Below are 11,020 nucleotides of genomic sequence, written 5' to 3'. Positions count from 1 at the left end.
GCAGTTGACTGCAAACACCAACAAACCACTCCCGCAACATCAAGTCTGCTTCATTTCCCTGTTTCCACTGTTGACCCTCAAAACAGCCGCTAGTTTGAGCTCTCCGACTGGAATTACAGGATCTCTGAGGGGTTTAGTCCAATCACACGCCACTCCATTCATTGATTGAATTCAGTCCACGTCGGTGTAAAGTTAAGGAGAGAATATTTGAGCTAATTCAGCTACTACAATAAAACCTTTAAGTTAAATTATTGGTAACACTTTATTTTGCAGGTACACATGTTAAATGCAGTTACTGTAGTAATATACCGCATATAAATTATGCGTAATTACATGCAACTAACTCTAAACCAAACCCGGTAACACTTTATTTTACAGTGTCATTGTTACACGTTACATGTAGTTACCGTAGTAATAACAGTAAATGAAGCATAATTACATGCAACTAACCCTAAAACAAACCCTAATCCTAACTCTAACTCTATGGTAAGTACATGTAGTTAATTATTATTACTTAAATGCATAATTACACTTTAATACGGAGGTTACACTTTATTTTAAGGTGTCATTGTTACAGTGTAATTATATATTTAAGTTATGAGTAATATTAAGCAACTACATGTACTTACTATAGGGTTAGGGTAAGATTAGGGTTTGGTTGAGGGTTAGTTGCATGTAATTATGCATAATTTACTGTTACAGTAATTACATGTTACATAATGTAACAAGGACACTGTAAAATAAAGTGTTAACATTAGATAATGCATTAGCTCACATGGACTAACAATATGCAATGTATATTTTTATAGCATTTATTAATCTTTTTTGATGTTAGTTCATAAAAAATACAGTTAATTGTTTGTTCATGTTAGTTCACAGTGCATTAACTAATGTGCAGGGTTATTATCGTTAACTAAAAAGATCAAAAACATTTATAAAGCTGAAGTAAATTAAAATATAAATATCAGTTGAAAAGCACTAAAATTATTAACCGGAAAAAAAAAGACTAAAACTACCTAAAATGGAAATAAAAATAAATCAAAGCTAAACAGCAATATTAAATAATAATAATAAAACAATAATAAAATGCACATAAAATAATGTCTAAAAATTTACTAAAATTAACATGAAAACTAAAAATATAAAAATAAAAGCTATTTCAAAATAGTACTAAAACTAAAATAACACTGCTAATGTTGATTTTAAAAATGTGTTATTAAATATTAAAAGGAACATTAATACTGTATAAGTATTGTGCATTATTAGTAACTCATTTTAACAAATGAAACCTTATTGTAAAGTGTGGAGATAATGGCTAATCTGTTGCATTCTGGTCAGAGCTGAGAGTCAATCAATCTCTCACTGTTAAATCCACACGAACGCATGATGTGACTCTGTGCAGTGTGATATCTCCAGATATGTGTGTGTGTTTGAGTGCAGTGTGATATTTCTCCAGATATGCGTGTGTGTTTGAGTGCAGTGTGATATTTCTCCAGATATGCGTGTGTGTTTGAGTGCAGTGTGATATTTCTCCAGATATGCGTGTGTGTTTGAGTGCAGTGTGATATTTCTCCAGATATGCGTGTGTGTTTGAGTGCAGTGTGATAATTCTCCAGATATGCGTGTGTGTTTGAGTGCAGTGTGATAATTCTCCAGATATGCGTGTGTGTTTGAGTGCAGTGTGATAATTCTCCAGATATGCGTGTGTGTTTGAGTGCAGTGTGATATTTCTCCAGATATGCGTGTGTGTTTGAGTGCAGTGTGATATTTCTCCAGATATGCGTGTGTGTTTGAGTGCAGTGTGATATTTCTCCAGATATGTGTGTGTTTGAGTGCAGTGTGATATTTCTCCAGATATGTGTGTGTTTGAGTGCAGTGTGATATTTCTCCAGATATGTGTGTGTGTTTGAGTGCAGTGTGATATTTCTCCAGATATGTGTGTGTGTTTGAGTGCAGTGTGATATTTCTCCAGATATGCGTGTGTGTTTGAGTGCAGTGTGATAATTCTCCAGATATGCGTGTGTGTTTGAGTGCAGTGTGATAATTCTCCAGATATGCGTGTGTGTTTGAGTGCAGTGTGATAATTCTCCAGATATGCGTGTGTGTTTGAGTGCAGTGTGATATTTCTCCAGATATGCGTGTGTGTTTGAGTGCAGTGTGATATTTCTCCAGATATGCGTGTGTGTTTGAGTGCAGTGTGATATTTCTCCAGATATGCGTGTGTGTTTGAGTGCAGTGTGATATTTCTCCAGATATGCGTGTGTGTTTGAGTGCAGTGTGATAATTCTCCAGATATGCGTGTGTGTTTGAGTGCAGTGTGATATTTCTCCAGATATGTGTGTGTGTTTGAGTGCAGTGTGATTTTTCTCCAGATATGCGTGTGTTTGAGTGCAGTGTGATATTTCTCCAGATATGCGTGTGTGTTTGAGTGCAGTGTGATATTTCTCCAGATATGCGTGTGTGTTTGAGTGCAGTGTGATAATTCTCCAGATATGCGTGTGTGTTTGAGTGCAGTGTGATATTTCTCCAGATATGCGTGTGTGTTTGAGTGCAGTGTGATATTTCTCCAGATATGCTGTGTGTTTGAGTGCAATGTGATATTTCTCCAGATATGCGTGTGTGTTTGAGTGCAGTGTGATATTTCTCCAGATATGCGTGTGTGTTTGAGTGCAGTGTGATATTTCTCCAGATATGTGTGTGTGTTTGAGTGCAGTGTGATAATTCTCCAGATATGCGTGTGTGTTTGAGTGCAGTGTGATATTTCTCCAGATATGTGTGTGTGTTTGAGTGCAGTGTGATTTTTCTCCAGATATGCGTGTGTTTGAGTGCAGTGTGATATTTCTCCAGATATGCGTGTGTGTTTGAGTGCAGTGTGATATTTCTCCAGATATGCGTGTGTGTTTGAGTGGTGTGATAATTCTCCAGATATGCGTGTGTGTTTGAGTGCAGTGTGATATTTCTCCAGATATGCGTGTGTGTTTGAGTGCAGTGTGATATTTCTCCAGATATGCTGTGTGTTTGAGTGCAGTGTGATATTTCTCCAGATATGCGTGTGTGTTTGAGTGCAGTGTGATATTTCTCCAGATATGCGTGTGTGTTTGAGTGCAGTGTGATATTTCTCCAGATATGTGTGTGTGTTTGAGTGCAGTGTGATAATTCTCCAGATATGCGTGTGTGTTTGAGTGCAGTGTGATAATTCTCCAGATATGCGTGTGTTTGAGTGCAGTGTGATATTTCTCCAGATATGTGTGTGTGTTTGAGTGCAGTGTGATATTTCTCCAGATATGCGTGTGTGTTTGAGTGCAGTGTGATATTTCTCCAGATATGCGTGTGTGTTTGAGTGCAGTGTGATATTTCTCCAGATATGCGTGTGTGTTTGAGTGCAGTGTGATATTTCTCCAGATATGTGTGTGTGTTTGAGTGCAGTGTGATATTTCTCCAGATATGTGTGTGTGTTTGAGTGCAGTGTGATATTTCTCCAGATATGCGTGTGTGTTTGAGTGCAGTGTGATATTTCTCCAGATATGTGTGTGTGTTTGAGTGCAGTGTGATATTTCTCCAGATATGTGTGTGTGTTTGAGTGCAGTGTGATATTTCTCCAGATATGCGTGTGTGTTTGAGTGCAGTGTGATATTTCTCCAGATATGTGTGTGTGTTTGAGTGCAGTGTGATATTTCTCCAGATATGCGTGTGTGTTTGAGTGCAGTGTGATATTTCTCCAGATATGTGTGTGTGTTTGAGTGCAGTGTGATATTTCTCCAGATATGTGTGTGTGTTTGAGTGCAGTGTGATATTTCTCCAGATATGCGTGTGTGTTTGAGTGCAGTGTGATATTTCTCCAGATATGCGTGTGTGTTTGAGTGCAGTGTGATATTTGTCCAGATATGCGTGTGTGTTTGAGTGCAGTGTGATATTTCTCCAGATATGCGTGTGTTTGAGTGCAGTGTGATATTTCTCCAGATATGCGTGTGTGTTTGAGTGCAGTGTGATATTTCTCCAGATATGCGTGTGTGTTTGAGTGCAGTGTGATATTTCTCCAGATATGTGTGTGTGTTTGAGTGCAGTGTGATATTTCTCCAGATATGCGTGTGTGTTTGAGTGTGATATTTCTCCAGATATGTGTGTGTGTTTGAGTGCAGTGTGATATTTCTCCAGATATGCGTGTGTGTTTGAGTGCAGTGTGATATTTCTCCAGATATGTGTGTGTGTTTGAGTGCAGTGTGATAATTCTCCAGATATGCGTGTGTGTTTGAGTGCAGTGTGATATTTCTCCAGATATGCGTGTGTGTTTGAGTGCAGTGTGATATTTCTCCAGATATGCGTGTGTGTTTGAGTGCAGTGTGATAATTCTCCAGATATGCGTGTGTGTTTGAGTGCAGTGTGATAATTCTCCAGATATGCGTGTGTGTTTGAGTGCAGTGTGATAATTCTCCAGATATGCGTGTGTTTGAGTGCAGTGTGATATTTCTCCAGATATGCATGTGTGTTTGAGTGCAGTGTGATATTTCTCCAGATATGCGTGTGTGTTTGAGTGCAGTGTGATATTTCTCCAGATATGCGTGTGTGTTTGAGTGCAGTGTGATATTTCTCCAGATATGCGTGTGTGTTTGAGTGCAGTGTGATATTTCTCCAGATATGTGTGTGTGTTTGAGTGCAGTGTGATATTTCTCCAGATATGCGTGTGTGTTTGAGTGCAGTGTGATATTTCTCCAGATATGTGTGTGTTTGAGTGCAGTGTGATATTTCTCCAGATATGTGTGTGTGTTTGAGTGCAGTGTGATATTTCTCCAGATATGTGTGTGTGTTTGAGTGCAGTGTGATATTTCTCCAGATATGCGTGTGTGTTTGAGTGCAGTGTGATATTTCTCCAGATATGCGTGTGTGTTTGAGTGCAGTGTGATATTTCTCCAGATATGTGTGTGTGTTTGAGTGCAGTGTGATATTTCTCCAGATATGTGTGTGTGTTTGAGTGCAGTGTGATATTTCTCCAGATATGTGTGTGTGTTTGAGTGCAGTGTGATATTTCTCCAGATATGTGTGTGTGTTTGAGTGCAGTGTGATATTTCTCCAGATATGCGTGTGTGTTTGAGTGTGATATTTCTCCAGATATGCGTGTGTGTTTGAGTGCAGTGTGATATTTGTCCAGATATGCGTGTGTGTTTGAGTGTGATATTTCTCCAGATATGCGTGTGTGTTTGAGTGTGATATTTCTCCAGATATGCGTGTGTGTTTGAGTGTGATATTTCTCCAGATATGTGTGTGTGTTTGAGTGCAGTGTGATATTTCTCCAGATATGCGTGTGTGTTTGAGTGTGATATTTCTCCAGATATGCGTGTGTGTTTGAGTGCAGTGTGATATTTGTCCAGATATGCGTGTGTGTTTGAGTGCAGTGTGATATTTCTCCAGATATGCGTGTGTGTTTGAGTGCAGTGTGATATTTCTCCAGATATGTGTGTGTGTTTGAGTGCAGTGTGATATTTCTCCAGATATGCGTGTGTGTTTGAGTGTGATAATTCTCCAGATATGCGTGTGTGTTTGAGTGCAGTGTGATATTTCTCCAGATATGTGTGTGTGTTTGAGTGCAGTGTGATATTTCTCCAGATATGCGTGTGTGTTTGAGTGTGATATTTCTCCAGATATGCGTGTGTGTTTGAGTGTGATATTTCTCCAGTGTGTGTGTGTGTTTGAGTGTGATATTTCTCCAGATATGCTGTGTGTTTGAGTGCAGTGTGATATTTCTCCAGTGTGTGTGTGTGTTTGAGTGCAGTGTGATATTTCTCCAGATATGTGTGTGTGTTTGAGTGCAGTGTGATATTTCTCCAGTGTGTGTGTGTGTTTGAGTGCAGTGTGATATTTCTCCAGATATGTGTGTGTGTTTGAGTGCAGTGTGATATTTCTCCAGTGTGTGTGTGTGTGTGTGTTTGAGTGCAGTGTGATATTTCTCCAGATATGCGTGTGTGTTTGAGTGCAGTGTGATATTTCTCCAGATATGTGTGTGTGTTTGAGTGCAGTGTGATATTTCTCCAGATATGCGTGTGTGTTTGAGTGCAGTGTGATAATTCTCCAGATATGCGTGTGTGTTTGAGTGCAGTGTGATAATTCTCCAGATATGCGTGTGTGTTTGAGTGCAGTGTGATAATTCTCCAGATATGCGTGTGTGTTTGAGTGCAGTGTGATATTTCTCCAGATATGCGTGTGTGTTTGAGTGCAGTGTGATATTTCTCCAGATATGCGTGTGTGTTTGAGTGCAGTGTGATATTTCTCCAGATATGCGTGTGTGTTTGAGTGCAGTGTGATATTTCTCCAGATATGCGTGTGTGTTTGAGTGCAGTGTGATAATTCTCCAGATATGCGTGTGTGTTTGAGTGCAGTGTGATATTTCTCCAGATATGTGTGTGTGTTTGAGTGCAGTGTGATATTTCTCCAGATATGTGTGTGTGTTTGAGTGCAGTGTGATAATTCTCCAGATATGCGTGTGTGTTTGAGTGCAGTGTGATAATTCTCCAGATATGCGTGTGTGTTTGAGTGCAGTGTGATAATTCTCCAGATATGCGTGTGTGTTTGAGTGCAGTGTGATATTTCTCCAGATATGCGTGTGTGTTTGAGTGCAGTGTGATATTTCTCCAGATATGCGTGTGTGTTTGAGTGCAGTGTGATATTTCTCCAGATATGCGTGTGTGTTTGAGTGCAGTGTGATATTTCTCCAGATATGCGTGTGTGTTTGAGTGCAGTGTGATAATTCTCCAGATATGCGTGTGTGTTTGAGTGCAGTGTGATATTTCTCCAGATATGTGTGTGTGTTTGAGTGCAGTGTGATATTTCTCCAGATATGCGTGTGTGTTTGAGTGCAGTGTGATAATTCTCCAGATATGCGTGTGTTTGAGTGCAGTGTGATATTTCTCCAGATATGTGTGTGTGTTTGAGTGCAGTGTGATATTTCTCCAGATATGCGTGTGTGTTTGAGTGCAGTGTGATATTTCTCCAGATATGCGTGTGTGTTTGAGTGCAGTGTGATATTTCTCCAGATATGCGTGTGTGTTTGAGTGCAGTGTGATATTTCTCCAGATATGTGTGTGTGTTTGAGTGCAGTGTGATATTTCTCCAGATATGTGTGTGTGTTTGAGTGCAGTGTGATATTTCTCCAGATATGCGTGTGTGTTTGAGTGCAGTGTGATATTTCTCCAGATATGTGTGTGTGTTTGAGTGCAGTGTGATATTTCTCCAGATATGTGTGTGTGTTTGAGTGCAGTGTGATATTTCTCCAGATATGCGTGTGTGTTTGAGTGCAGTGTGATATTTCTCCAGATATGTGTGTGTGTTTGAGTGCAGTGTGATATTTCTCCAGATATGCGTGTGTGTTTGAGTGCAGTGTGATATTTCTCCAGATATGTGTGTGTGTTTGAGTGCAGTGTGATATTTCTCCAGATATGTGTGTGTGTTTGAGTGCAGTGTGATATTTCTCCAGATATGCGTGTGTGTTTGAGTGCAGTGTGATATTTCTCCAGATATGCGTGTGTGTTTGAGTGCAGTGTGATATTTGTCCAGATATGCGTGTGTGTTTGAGTGCAGTGTGATATTTCTCCAGATATGCGTGTGTTTGAGTGCAGTGTGATATTTCTCCAGATATGCGTGTGTGTTTGAGTGCAGTGTGATATTTCTCCAGATATGCGTGTGTGTTTGAGTGCAGTGTGATATTTCTCCAGATATGTGTGTGTGTTTGAGTGCAGTGTGATATTTCTCCAGATATGCGTGTGTGTTTGAGTGTGATATTTCTCCAGATATGTGTGTGTGTTTGAGTGCAGTGTGATATTTCTCCAGATATGCGTGTGTGTTTGAGTGCAGTGTGATATTTCTCCAGATATGTGTGTGTGTTTGAGTGCAGTGTGATAATTCTCCAGATATGCGTGTGTGTTTGAGTGCAGTGTGATATTTCTCCAGATATGCGTGTGTGTTTGAGTGCAGTGTGATATTTCTCCAGATATGCGTGTGTGTTTGAGTGCAGTGTGATAATTCTCCAGATATGCGTGTGTGTTTGAGTGCAGTGTGATAATTCTCCAGATATGCGTGTGTGTTTGAGTGCAGTGTGATAATTCTCCAGATATGCGTGTGTTTGAGTGCAGTGTGATATTTCTCCAGATATGCATGTGTGTTTGAGTGCAGTGTGATATTTCTCCAGATATGCGTGTGTGTTTGAGTGCAGTGTGATATTTCTCCAGATATGCGTGTGTGTTTGAGTGCAGTGTGATATTTCTCCAGATATGCGTGTGTGTTTGAGTGCAGTGTGATATTTCTCCAGATATGTGTGTGTGTTTGAGTGCAGTGTGATATTTCTCCAGATATGCGTGTGTGTTTGAGTGCAGTGTGATATTTCTCCAGATATGTGTGTGTTTGAGTGCAGTGTGATATTTCTCCAGATATGTGTGTGTGTTTGAGTGCAGTGTGATATTTCTCCAGATATGTGTGTGTGTTTGAGTGCAGTGTGATATTTCTCCAGATATGCGTGTGTGTTTGAGTGCAGTGTGATATTTCTCCAGATATGCGTGTGTGTTTGAGTGCAGTGTGATATTTCTCCAGATATGTGTGTGTGTTTGAGTGCAGTGTGATATTTCTCCAGATATGTGTGTGTGTTTGAGTGCAGTGTGATATTTCTCCAGATATGTGTGTGTGTTTGAGTGCAGTGTGATATTTCTCCAGATATGTGTGTGTGTTTGAGTGCAGTGTGATATTTCTCCAGATATGCGTGTGTGTTTGAGTGTGATATTTCTCCAGATATGCGTGTGTGTTTGAGTGCAGTGTGATATTTGTCCAGATATGCGTGTGTGTTTGAGTGTGATATTTCTCCAGATATGCGTGTGTGTTTGAGTGTGATATTTCTCCAGATATGCGTGTGTGTTTGAGTGTGATATTTCTCCAGATATGTGTGTGTGTTTGAGTGCAGTGTGATATTTCTCCAGATATGCGTGTGTGTTTGAGTGTGATATTTCTCCAGATATGCGTGTGTGTTTGAGTGCAGTGTGATATTTGTCCAGATATGCGTGTGTGTTTGAGTGCAGTGTGATATTTCTCCAGATATGCGTGTGTGTTTGAGTGCAGTGTGATATTTCTCCAGATATGTGTGTGTGTTTGAGTGCAGTGTGATATTTCTCCAGATATGCGTGTGTGTTTGAGTGTGATAATTCTCCAGATATGCGTGTGTGTTTGAGTGCAGTGTGATATTTCTCCAGATATGTGTGTGTGTTTGAGTGCAGTGTGATATTTCTCCAGATATGCGTGTGTGTTTGAGTGTGATATTTCTCCAGATATGCGTGTGTGTTTGAGTGTGATATTTCTCCAGTGTGTGTGTGTGTTTGAGTGTGATATTTCTCCAGATATGCTGTGTGTTTGAGTGCAGTGTGATATTTCTCCAGTGTGTGTGTGTGTTTGAGTGCAGTGTGATATTTCTCCAGATATGTGTGTGTGTTTGAGTGCAGTGTGATATTTCTCCAGTGTGTGTGTGTGTTTGAGTGCAGTGTGATATTTCTCCAGATATGTGTGTGTGTTTGAGTGCAGTGTGATATTTCTCCAGTGTGTGTGTGTGTGTGTGTTTGAGTGCAGTGTGATATTTCTCCAGATATGCGTGTGTGTTTGAGTGCAGTGTGATATTTCTCCAGATATGCGTGTGTTTGAGTGCAGTGTGATATTTCTCCAGATATGCGTGTGTGTTTGAGTGCAGTGTGATATTTCTCCAGATATGTGTGTGTGTTTGAGTGCAGTGTGATATTTCTCCAGATATGTGTGTGTGTTTGAGTGCAGTGTGATATTTCTCCAGATATGCGTGTGTGTTTGAGTGTGATATTTCTCCAGATATGTGTGTGTGTTTGAGTGCAGTGTGATATTTCTCCAGATATGTGTGTGTGTTTGAGTGCAGTGTGATAATTCTCCAGATATGCGTGTGTGTTTGAGTGCAGTGTGATATTTCTCCAGATATGCGTGTGTGTTTGAGTGCAGTGTGATATTTCTCCAGATATGCGTGTGTGTTTGAGTGCAGTGTGATAATTCTCCAGATATGCGTGTGTGTTTGAGTGCAGTGTGATAATTCTCCAGATATGCGTGTGTGTTTGAGTGCAGTGTGATAATTCTCCAGATATGCGTGTGTGTTTGAGTGCAGTGTGATATTTCTCCAGATATGTGTGTGTGTTTGAGTGCAGTGTGATATTTCTCCAGATATGCGTGTGTGTTTGAGTGCAGTGTGATATTTCTCCAGATATGCGTGTGTGTTTGAGTGCAGTGTGATATTTCTCCAGATATGTGTGTGTGTTTGAGTGCAGTGTGATAATTCTCCAGATATGCGTGTGTGTTTGAGTGCAGTGTGATATTTCTCCAGATATGTGTGTGTGTTTGAGTGCAGTGTGATATTTCTCCAGATATGCGTGTGTGTTTGAGTGCAGTGTGATATTTCTCCAGATATGCGTGTGTGTTTGAGTGCAGTGTGATATTTCTCCAGATATGCGTGTGTGTTTGAGTGCAGTGTGATATTTCTCCAGATATGTGTGTGTGTTTGAGTGCAGTGTGATAATTCTCCAGATATGCGTGTGTGTTTGAGTGCAGTGTGATATTTCTCCAGATATGCGTGTGTGTTTGAGTGCAGTGTGATATTTCTCCAGATATGCGTGTGTGTTTGAGTGCAGTGTGATAATTCTCCAGATATGCGTGTGTGTTTGAGTGCAGTGTGATAATTCTCCAGATATGCGTGTGTGTTTGAGTGCAGTGTGATAATTCTCCAGATATGCGTGTGTTTGAGTGCAGTGTGATATTTCTCCAGATATGCATGTGTGTTTGAGTGCAGTGTGATATTTCTCCAGATATGCGTGTGTGTTTGAGTGCAGTGTGATATTTCTCCAGATATGCGTGTGTGTTTGAGTGCAGTGTGATATTTCTCCAGATATGCGTGTGTGTTTGAGTGCAGTGTGATATTTCTCCAGATATGTGTGTGTGTTTGAGTGCAGTGTGATATTTCTCCAGATATGCGTGTGTGTTTGAG

This window comes from Leuciscus leuciscus (assembly GCF_965113295.1).
Source record: "Leuciscus leuciscus genome assembly, chromosome: 10".
NCBI lineage: Eukaryota > Metazoa > Chordata > Actinopteri > Cypriniformes > Leuciscidae > Leuciscus > Leuciscus leuciscus.
The sequence above is the reverse complement of the archived record's forward strand: the minus strand, read 5'-3'. Positions refer to the sequence as shown.